This window comes from Falco peregrinus, chromosome 5, assembly GCF_023634155.1.
Source record: "Falco peregrinus isolate bFalPer1 chromosome 5, bFalPer1.pri, whole genome shotgun sequence".
Taxonomy (NCBI): Eukaryota; Metazoa; Chordata; class Aves; order Falconiformes; family Falconidae; genus Falco; species Falco peregrinus.
Genome location: NC_073725.1, coordinates 49,633,851 through 49,645,956, shown reverse-complemented (window position 1 = coordinate 49,645,956; position 12,106 = coordinate 49,633,851). Strand labels below are relative to the sequence as shown.

The window sequence follows — 12,106 nt, the reverse complement described above, 5'->3', positions numbered from 1 at the left end:
TCTGTAGGTGTTCTTTTAATGGATAAAATCCATGTTTAAGTAATCAGGTAGAGCACAAATGGGAAAGTTACCACTGTATTAAGTTTGAGGGTTTTTTTTGCTGGAATGTTTTCTGTAAAATTAAGGGAACAACGTTTAACAGTGAGCTTACATAGACCTGAATGTATATCTTTTCAAGCTATAACTATGCTTCATTGCAACACAGAATTAAATTAGGGAAAGGATTAATGGCAGAATAAAGAAGTCTCCTGGAATTTCAGGACCCTTCCATTTTGCTATCCCTAGGGTACGTGACTGCTAAATACATGTCATTTCCATGCATAAGCCAAAAAGATGTCCTTCTGGGTTCTCAGCTTAGTGGGGGTTAAAGGAGGCAAGTACATACACGTTTTCTCCTTAGTATGATTATCTGGTATATTAGAGAATACATTGGTGTTAGTCCATTTAATTCATATAACACAGATAAAATTCAAAGTACATTGGACAGCTCACTTATCTTCGTTGTCGTTCTAGAAGATACATGGAATAGTAAGCTCACTGACTGCTAAAATGACCAAAAAGTGCTTTGAGACCCTACAATACAAAGGTCTGTACAAATGCAGGCAACTTCTTAAATTGTTGGTAAAAATTATAGCTCTTTTGACTCTTTTTATAAAAAGCATGCAAAAGTAAAATGGGTGAAACAATTTGTCATAAATATGTTTTCACAAATTAGAGATACCAGAGATGTTATCTAGCTAATTCCTTTTTTTTAAAATATTGTCATTTAGGTATGTTTTGTTTTTAAATGTTCCAAACCACAGGCTTAGAATCCCAGTCCAGTAATATTGCCCTCTATTAAACATACCTATTTCAAGAATTTCATTTAAATATACATTGAAAATGGAAATAATATCCCTATTGTATTTCCTTTATAACTTGTGAAGTGAAGCATAGCATACAAATGGTATTCTCAGTATTTCAAATAATTATCTTCTTACTGTGTAAGTTCTATTCAGCAAATAAAACCCATCCAGTTTTGTGGTAGATGCAGATCCTGATTATTACATGTTGACAAGGTCATATATCTATTAATTGGATTGGTGATGGGATACAAAATTGCTGTAATTATTGTAATTTTCTAGCTAATTGTAGGGTTGGCGGTGAATATTTTACATCTAACAAATGAAAAACAGTATTCCATCTGAAATTGGTTTATAGCATTTTAGACATTTTGTTTTACATCTCTGGTGCTTTTTGTTCACAAGCTGGGCTCTGTTGCTCAGCAGCTCGCTCACAGAAGCGTAGCTTTGTGCCATTCTGCTACCGTTCACCTGCACCCGAGGGGTACGGGGCGGTCTCTGTTCGGAGGTGGCATCTCAGCGCATTAGGCTGGGGCTTAAGGGCCTGCTGAGATTTTCCTCTCTTTGTTCTGGTTGCCATGCTACCCCTTTTGTTTGTTTATAGATCACACCATCGCTCCTCTCCCAGCAAGGGAAAGGTTAGCTAGATCAGGTCCAGCTGGAAAAGTAATATTCATCTGGAGTCCTTCTTTTCCCATGCACAAACACAGGCTGTACTTTGCACATGGGGGGCTGTATCAAATTGAATCTTCCCATCTAAATGTGGAAACGAAAACGTGGCTGGCCAGTACCCCCTGTGTTGTTTTCCAATGTGAAAACACAATTCATCAATAGAAATGGTTGATTTATTTATGTTCTTATCTAGCTCTTTCTCTTCTACTGCTTTTCTGTTACCCAAGTTAAACTTCCTCTTGTTCTATTTCATCAGTTGAGCTGTGGTTTTTTTCGAAGCATACAGTACACAAGGCATTTTTTTTGTGTGTGCCTGCGTGCTTTCTGAGAAGAGCTTGGAAGCTCACTGCAGAAGATTGTTAAAGCAGACTGATGTTTATTCCCTGCTGAAATATAAACTGGAGGCGCAGGTGAAAATTGCCAAACCTAATGAGCAATTTGGCAGATAAGACAGGATGTCAGGCAGTGACAGTTCATCAGCGGGTGCACTGCCTGTGAACCAAGTTGTTTGTTTCACAGTACTGCATTTAAATATTGTAAATAAAATCCCTTTCCAGCTACATGAGATATTGTGAAAAGGGTCATCTCTTTGTTTAGTTTTCCTTTTAAGTTATTTAGCTCTGTTAAATATCCAAGGGGGTGGTCTTAGTTCTTGGTCTTGGGTGTGATAATATGTTACAAATATCTCTCAGTGTTTCAGCAGTTACAGTTAAAAAGTATTTTTAATATATAACATTATTTGGAAAATATATTAAGAGAGGTTTAAAGGACTGATTTTTTTGTTGCTGTTGTTGTTGGTGTTTGGTTTTTTTTTTTGTTGGTTTGATTTTGCTTTTTTCTGGCCCAAAGTAGGCATGAGTAAGGGAGTTGGAAGATCTTTCTTTCTTTCTTCAGCTGTTTAATGGGAGGGTATCAGGAAGATGAAGCCAGACTCTTCTCACCTGGGCACACTATTGCTGGAAGCAACGAAAACGAGTTGCAGCAAGGAAAATGCCAGTTAGATGTTAGGAAATTATTTTTCATCTCAAGAGCAAAACAGGCTATTCAGAGAAGATGTGGCATCTCCATCCTTGGACATGGACAGAACTTGACTGGGCAACCTGATCTAGCTGGTACTGTTTTGTGCGGAGGGGCTTGGACAAAGGACCTCCAGGGATCTCGTCCAGCCTCTGAAGTTACCATGTAATTATGTGACTCCAAATAATGAATACAATTAAAGTGTTTGCTTCTTGAAGCTGTTATTTGTAAAAGCAGATGATGTTCATAGTGAAGGAGTTAGCAGACAGTTGTGCGAGCATATTGTGCACGTACAGCTTCCCAGTGTGGTTTAGTATTGTACTAGTTTGTGCCAATGTGAGCGGGCTGTGCCTTTTACAAGACTGCTGCTTTTGTTTTCTGCATGTTTTTGGTAGGTGCATCGGTTCCTTAAAAACGAGATATGCTTAAGTATAAGGTTCTCTTGAAGGCTTGGGGGTAAGCATCTCCCTGAAATGCTGGCCAGAGGAGTCTAAGAAATTACTAAGAGCTGGTTGGCAATGGTGTACTCTGGTGATGTATTTGCTTAAGTGATCTGTATCATATATTTTAGTAGGACTGTCAGCATTAGTTTAATAATCTGCTCACGGAAGCACACTACGAGGGGCGAGGGGGAGAGGAAGGTCTAGATGAGAATATTCTGAAGTGAGTGCACAGCTGGTTGTGAAGTTGTACTAAAAGTGGAGAGGAGCAAAGAACTTGCTGCAGGTTCACATCATGGTTTACCCAGCAGCACAGCTGTTGCTCTGAGGTTCCCTGTGTGCATGCGTGTTGTTACCCTGCAATAAGCACAAGTTTATTCCTCACAGGTAGGGAGCATGCGTGCAGACTTTCACTGGGAATTGACTGATCTGTTAAACTTGATGACCTTGCTTGCCCTTGAGTTTGTGGTGCGCTCTGCTTTTTGTGTAGTTTTTAGTGGTTCACTGGCAAATTAGTAGGGCATATAGTCCCTGAGGGCTCTCAGGTTAAGGGCTATTCAGTATTTTAATAAATCTGAACCGGAATATAGATTATTATTGCATAAAAAAACCATAAGACGGAGTTTAAAGCACTTTGGATATCAAGTTTTCAGTTCAGCATTCATTTCATACATTTATAAACTCTTTTGAAATCAGTGAGATGTGCACAGTCACTGCATCTAGAAAGAAAAATGTAATTTGCAAGGCAATACTAGTGAACAGCTAAGTACACAGTATGGCAAGAAGGATCTGGGCATTGTAGTGTATTATTATAGTGCATCTGGGCATTATGCTCTGCCATCGAAGGATCAAAGGCAAATGCTTTTGTGGGCTCACTGAAGTAGTTATGAGCAGGAAGGATTAAGCTGGAGTGACCAGCTGTGGTGCCGGACTTGTTGAAATTGTAAACAAGCTGGAGAGAGCTGGAAGAGAGCAACAAGAGTAAGATGCTTTGGAGACTAAGACGGAGCATCGGAAGGACTGGTTTGTTTAGGTAAGAAAAGATAAAAACTGATAGGCTCCAAGTCTTCAAAAGTATTGGTTTTTTCTCATTCTTGATGTCTGCTAAGAGAAGGGCGATTGGCATTTCCTGGGAAAAAAACCCATTTTTTGTAACCTTGTAGGCCAGAAAAATGTTTTTATACCTCATGTAACAAGTCAGTCTTTGTGGGAATGGTTCAGAAGTTTGTTCCTCTGAGTGCTGTCCTGCGCTATGCTGGAAGGCAGGACAGCCAGCTGGTTGTGGCTGGTCTGTCCTGTTCCTCGCTAAGCCATCGGGTTGTTTGGTAACCACAGGTGAGCCATTTCTTGAGTCCATTGTAAATATGTATGTGTCTTTTCTTAGTATCTCAGAATTTGAGTGTTCAAAAAATTCAGTACTGAGCAAACCAGTTAAAGGTGTGAGTGCATAAATAAGTGTGTGAACGTGAAGTACTTTAAAATTGCTGTTTTAAATATGGCACTTCACTGACTTGATACAAGTATTTATCTAGAGTCCCAAATGCATATTCTGAGAATTAATTTGTTAATATTTCTCAGTGCCTTTGTTTAAAGATTTTGAGCACTGCATGTTGGCAAAGGACTGCAGAGGTGAGTTCATATTTGTTCTGGTTTCAAAAATGACTGTTTCAGCACTCGTTCCCACATATGGCCTTTAGACACTTTTTCATTCTTGTTTGTATCTCTTTGACTCCTTATTCAGCTGTGATTCAGCTTTATATATGGAAATAAAGCAATGTTCAAATGTCAAAGAACTAAGGAAGCAAAAGATTAGAAGAGAAGGATGAATTCATCAAAAAACAGATGTTTGGAGCTTTATCAGATGGAGTTACCTCTAGGGTTAAATAGCTGCTTACAAAATGCAGAGAAAGGCATCCACATATTATAATGAAGGATTGTGGCTTTACAGGCAATGCTTGCTAAAGTCAAGGGGATGTTTTCCACTAGCTCAACCAAGCTTTGCATCAGGTCAGCTTTCCACGGTGAGACTCCTCAGTCAGGAACTTTCATCAGTGACCAGCCAGTGTTCAGGTGCTCGTCATTTAAGTGCAGTTCCAGGAATGAATTCCAAAAGATTTCCTAACCATCATGCCCACTTCCTTGCCAGGTTCTCAGATGTTTCCTTTACCATGTTGGATAATGCGAAAAGAGCCTTGAACTGAGGCTTGCACCAAGCTCTTGGCAGCTGAATAAGGAAGGTTTACTCATGCATTGGAGTTTGAGGAGAAGATTTAGCAAAGTCTGTTTCCTCACCTTCTGGTGCTCTTGCCATTCAGGAATTCTTACTGCATTTATCCCTTTAGCTCTATCAAGGATGTGATTGTTTTAAACCCAGAGTCATTGAATCAAAATATCAGTACCAGGTTCTGCTTTCTTCCATGAGGCTAATTTTGTTCTTTCTACAGCACGGTTCTGACTTGAGTGATCTCCAATTGGTGTTTTCTCCAAGCACAGTGCTCTGCTGTTAATTTGGGATTGTTGAGCAGTTTAAAAACCATGCGGTTTTGATGAGGCCGTGACACATTTGTAAAAACAAGTGGCTTTTAAACTGCTTAAGTTTCTAAATTAACCTTTAATATCTTCAATCTTCTCAGTATACCATCAAGCAAAATACTGTAGGTTCTAGTAGGATCAAAAAAATCCCTGAAACCAATAAAGTAAGGAATTTTAGAACTTACTGGATTCTCTAGAGGAAACTGAAGTCATCATGGGCATTTCAAGATGTCATTCCATATGGTGAGGGCTTCTATCTTTGAGTACTGATAATGGAGAGTAATAAAAATATGGTATGGTATCTGATACCTGGTGGCATTTGGTACCATAGGTACAGAACATAGTACAAGAGAGATAACGAGGAAGGGTTATGAAGATGTGAAGTAATTGAATTTGAATAGTTTAAGAAGTCAGGTTTAGATATTAGTCTAAATTTGACATCTTAAATAGATTTAATGATCACTTGAACAAGAAGCTATTATGAAAATCACAGCTGTACTCTGAGAATGTTTCAATGTGCATGTGTGGTGGTGGTGCTGGGTTTTATTTTCCCCTTCTTTAAATGAAAGATAACTTTTTCATTAAGGGAACTGTATTTTTATGTATACAAAAATGTTATCTTATCCAATCAAACATTATAGTGTAGCTGCTCAAGTCCATTGTATTGGGGTGTCATGGGTTTTAATCCTGTTGTGATAAAGCTATTTTTTAATTTTTATTTTATACATCACACATGTATCAGTAACTGTAGTAACTCTATTGATAATTTCTTGATTACCTCTCTATTTCTTGTTGTTGTAAGCAAACAAGAAGGAGCACAGTGAAGGCAAAGGAACATTTCTGAAATAGCAAGAAATGCTCGTTCACGCTACAGACAACCACCCTGTGAAATTTTTTACTTTATGGAGGCATGTGTACACATTACACTTTTTTTTTAATCCATCAGCTTCTAAGAACCTCGTTCAGTATTTATAGGTGCTTATTCTGAAATGTGATAAAACAGTATGCTTCAAGGCATCCTTGATTTCCAGAACCACCAGTCCGTGAGAGTAACTGGTATCCTGGTCGTGTTTTGCTTTGCTTTGAGGCAACAGCATTGGTCTCTAGTGGGGTGGACTAGTGACATAAACTGCTTGCAGACAATTTGCCAACAGGAGAGGATGCAGAGTTTATCAAATGTACTTAAATATTCACTTGGTCCTAAGTGGGATGATCTTATGGGAAGGGTGTTGTAGAGCCAGTGAAGAGTGTTCTGATGCTGGGAACTCCGTGCTGTGCTGCCTGCAGTATTATCCTGTGTTCGATGCACTTGCCCCCAGCCCAGACAAGTATATGGATGTTTTTGACCACAAGCCCAAGGCTGTAAGGTATTATACTTCAAGTATATACCCTTTAGGCTAAACTTGTACTTCAGGGAGAGCATTGTTGCTTGCTTTTCTTCTTAATTCACAAGGGATCTTCTTGCTCCCTTATTTATTGCATTTGCAGTATGTGAACTCACATACCCTTTTCTTCAGATGGGAATGCATTCTGCAGATAGACCATCTCTGTTGGTGATTATGGGGAAAAAGTTGCTTTAAATTCTGTGTCTTTTGACATGTTCTTTTGAGGGGGATGAAACAGGGACAGATGGCTGCTAGTTAAATAGACTTGTTTTTTAGTTTGGTTTTTTATTTACTCTCTTATGCACTGAAAAGGACTGAAAGATGATACAGAACTAAAGGACTGGATGAGAAATAACTTTTCATTAATTTATGGCCTTATTTCATACTTCTTAAAAGATAAAAATTTTTCTTTCTCCCACTCTTCTCTTGTTGTAAATCTGAAATGAATTGTGTAAGAGGAGCTCCAGCTTTAGAAGTGCCATGGGTTCATGTTAGGGGCAGATTAAGCACTTAGAGTGAGAATCTAGTGTAAGTCTTTAGAAGAACTTTTCTCCAGAGATTTTGGCCTCCAATAGTACTGGATGCTGTGGTTACAAGTCCAGCTTGAGCCCATGAACCTGGCCTGAGCTGAGGTAAGTCACGAGCTCACAGCCCACTCTCCGGCTCACACAGCTTGGCTCGGCTCAGCTCAGCACAGACCCCTTGGTCTCCAACTCTGTGATGCTGTGGGGGCAGGCAGGGTCCCCCTTGGTGACACAGTGGCCATCTCGCTCTGTGTGTGTGTGTGTGTGTGTGGCTTTCACCCACCCGGGCTGATGCCAGAGCTCGGCTGGGATTGGAGGTAGATGTGGACTTTGGGGTGTGTTCCAGGTCTGTGTTTCTTGCCTCTGTTACGGATTTAGGGAATTAGTTATGTCAACATTATTTGAATTTACAGAAACTGGAATTGATGGTATATGTGGGAAGGGAGTTGAGGTCTGTGTGCATTTACAAACAAAAGCATAAAGTGGTGCTTAGGTTAAGATTAAATACTTGTACAACTACTTGCATGCATACAGTAAATAGCTGCACAAAGACAGCGATAGCAAGCTGTTGTGTTAGCTTCTGGAAATTGTGCACGTGAGCTTGGGACTAGGCTTCTCAAAGCAAATTTTGATCAACCATTAAAACCTTATCCCGAGGGGCTGAATTTGATTCAGCTTGCTGTACAGCAGTCACTGGTCATAACTGGAAGTAAAATTAGAACTCTTTTGGCAATTGCTGGGCAACAGTTGATTCAAAGCAGACACAATGGATGAGGTTGATATCAACAGACTTCAGATTCTGCATCTGAGCTAAATACTCGAGGTAGCCCACTTTATCATTCCTGGAGAAGAATAGATGCCTTTAGGGTGAGTTCATCTGACCTGTTTTACAGCTTATTTCAGGATGAGATGGACTATGGTCTAGACTAGCTGCACTGGCTAATCTGCATTGATGGGACAGAAACAGAGTTGACCAATCCTGACCTATATGTCTGTGGATCCCATTCAGCATGTGATTTTCCTCACACCATACAAGTAAATTCTTATATGAAAGATTGTTTATGAAGCAGGATGTTGCCTATGTTGCCTTTAAAATGGTCCTCTTTATATTTGGAAGAGAAAGGCTAAGTTATGTTTTACAAAGCCAAAGGCTTCTCAGTTTGACCCACAGAGCAATTTTACATGGCCCTAAGAAGTTCCTGCGCAGCCATAATTATGTGTGGGAAGTCTATTAGAGTTGTGGACAGTATGTCATGAATGCAGATAGTCCCACGTTAGCTTTTTTCCAAAGTAAAATTTCGTTTGAGAAATTTCCATGGGATATTATGGTTAAACCAAGTGTCATCTGCCTTGGGTCTAATGCTGGTATCCAGTCACTTTACACGGTACTGCTCCCACATTGGTAAACCTCTGCAGAGAGGCAACGGTACTGTTTCTTGCCACGCATTCTTGGGCCTCAAAGCATAACAGGTCACGCCATGTGGCACTGAAAAGCCAACCTAAATCTGGGGGAATAAGCATGACATGGAGTTAATGAGCACTGAAGGCCTTGAGTTGTCTTCACTGCTCTGTGCAGTTGAGTGCGTCTGTACCGCTTTCCTTCATGCACCATCTGACGCAGCGTCTGGGTGTTGTGGCCATGCTGTCCTTGCTGCTGTTCGGGTGTCCTGGCTCCGTGTGGGCTTGGAAGAGGAAAGCACTCTGTATACATGTGCAGCCTCTGAATGTGTGGCTGGGGAAAGGAGCCATCCCTCAAATATAGGCTATTAAAGTAAAAGTCTTTGCAGTTTGCAGACAGTAATGGTGAGCAACAACTGCTGAGACTGTTTCAAGTGAGGTAACGTTTGAAGCCATATTAGTAGTTTTTAGTAGATTTTAAAAGAATAAAATTATGTTCATCGGTTTCTGACAAATTAAATAAAAAATGGACACACAGGGCTTGTTAACCAGCCCTATACAACATACAAATTAATTTTTCAATGATTTTGGGTAAGTTCTGTCTTGATCTCTCTGCTTTTGGGCTTTTTGGAACCAAAATCTTGGAAATATTTTCTGAGTATGAAAGCTTTCTCCACCAAATAAAAAAAATGATGTTAGCTTCTATTCCGACCTCTTTTAAGCTCTGATGTTTAAGACCTTCATTAGATGACAGAGAGATTTCAGGTCAAGCACTGCCTGACTTTCATGATGATTTCCATCTGAAGGGTCTTGCATAGTGAAGTCTCTTCATGTTTTATTTAAAATTTTAGTTGGGCTCTTGACTCATGGAAAAATAAATAAAAATGAAGGGCTTACTAGAAGTGCTGTGGTAAAAAAATTATGGAACTGCTTTTTCAAATGAACTATGTGACATTTATCCGTGAGAAATACCCATTACGTGAGTGACTAAAGGTACTGCTCTAGTTTGACATAGTAGGCAATATTTCTGAGTATTGTACATGTAGATGATTTACCTCTACCTCTGTTTTAAGTTCACCTTTAAAGTAATAAAACAGAAGTGAGCAAAGTCTTCCTGTAAGCCTGCTTTCCCATAGCTCTTTGCTATGTTGCTTAAAACATAACATTACAGTGAAATAAGTATTTCGACTTCATCCACCCATAAGGGTAGGGGGAAATCCGCTGTTATGGCTGTACTGAGACAGTATTTCTAGCCCGCACTGGGGCAGCGACCAGGGGTGTGGTACGTGCAGCCGAAGGCTCCGGGAGAGGGTCTTTGCAGAGCTCTGGCTCGTGGTGAGCAGGACAGTGTCCGGGAGCTGGAGAGGGAGGAGGAAGAGGAGGAGAAGCTGCCTGTAAGCAGTAATGGAGGGAAGGAGGAGAAAACCGCGCTGTTTAAAAATCTAGCCCCCCAAAAGTGAAGGGTAAAAAAAGCTTCAGCGAAACTGCAGCTGTGAATACGCATAGATGTTTTATTACAGCTTGGTCTGTGTATTTCTTGTGGCAGCTGAAGCGTTTATTCTAAATTGTATGCGTCTGTTGGCAGTTCATCTATGCAGTAGTACGTTGTGGTGGCAGCAGATCCAGAAGGCCCATGGAAGATGGGAGTACCACACGTGTGCATCTGGAGCCGTGTGTGCGGTGGCGCTGGGAGCGAGCAGCTGCACTGCCGAGGGTGCGGGCAGCGGGCGTGCTGGGTGGCAGCAGGGCAGCCGTGCCCAGCAGTGTGCCAGGCTGTGGGCAGGGGAGCCGTGCTCGGGGCAGCAGGCACTCGGCTGGGCTCGGACGCTGCAGTCTTCCCACTCTGGCTTGCAGCTGCCTGGGTATGTGCCTGGTGACGCGAGCTCGCAGACGAGCGTGGTGCATGCACATGTGAACTGGTTTGCACTTGTATGTTAGAATTTCCTTAAAGTTCTCAATGGCTGCGAGTTCGGGGTAGTATTATAATGTTGATATTTATGTGCTGTTTACCTGCTGTGGCTGCTGGTGTATAAGCAAGCTTCCAGGAGCCTTATTCATTCTGCGTTTTACCAGGATGGTTTTGTGGATGTGAATTTTTTCCATGGGATTCCTATTACGGGCTGAATTGAATATTAAATTACTCCTTAGACCCTGAAGGCAGTACGTCAGCGTCACTCATGCTGAGCAATTTGTGCTGTGCTGTATGTGCCATGGTACTGGCTTCAGTTTCTGAATTCTCCCAGGGCTAGGATTTTGCTCCATTTATTTCCATTTTTCTTTTTCAAAGTCAGAATGTTTTACTAAGGGTAAAAAATATTTTTAATGAAGTATTTTAATTTGTTCTCATGTTATGGGCTTGTATTTCCCCCTCCCCTCATCCAGGTTTCACCAGATGTTTTAAATATTTTCCGAGTACATGTGCTTTCAAGGTTTTTCTGCAAATCCAATTGTGTTTAACAGGCACTCAGTCCTTGTGAATCAACGTTTTTTTTTCTACCCCCCCCCCCCCCCCCCCCCCCACACACACACACACACACTCTTTATGCCTCCCAGGTCTGGCAGATGTCTTTGAGTTTTAGGACAAGAGATTTTCAGTGTTTTCTGTATGAAAACAGATAAGATTGGTACATAGTTAGAATTTCCTCTGAAAGGAACAGTTTCAGACCTCTGTGGGAGGAAGGAATTAATTGACCATGTTTTGTAGAATTTAGTAAGTAATTAAATCCAATAATATATCTTATGCTATATCAAAAGTGATGGCTTTTGTAAGGAGAGCTTTACTTCTGTTTTTTCTTCACTTCCCCTCCCCCCCCCCCAAAAAAAAATCCTGAAGCAAGTGGCATATGTAACACGTAAAGAAAAGACGGTGCTTGCTTGGTCTTGCCTTAGAAAAAGTTCTGGATCTTGAAGTCATAGTTTTAGCAAGATGGATGGTAATTTTCACTCATAGATACATATGCTGAATTCAGTTTCATTTTTACCTCGACCAGCCAAATTAAATCCATCTGCTTCATTTTAGCCTAACTATTTCTTACTTCTTTCACTTGCATTGCAATATAAATCGTTTGTTCTGTGTTTCCTTACTTGATTTTTCCCCCTACTATTTTTTCTGTCATTTGCTTTAAGACACCTGAAGGGTCATTTTTCACAATGAAAAGCGAGGAAATGTCAAAGGTAGGGCTGCTGATTAAGGCTCTTTGTGTGCTCTGTGCTTTCTGTCTGTAGTTATCAAGCTGCAGAATGTGAGATGCTCAGTGTGTGTGACGGGGACAAGCCTTAACTTGAGAGAGGGTTTG

At 40.6% G+C, this 12,106-nt stretch overlaps 1 protein-coding gene across 19 annotated transcripts in view; it reads left to right on the top strand.

The window, feature by feature from the left end:
- PARD3 (par-3 family cell polarity regulator) overlaps positions 1-12,106 on the top strand; it is a 458,092-nt gene that overhangs the window by 154,880 nt on the left and 291,106 nt on the right. The window lies entirely within an intron of this gene.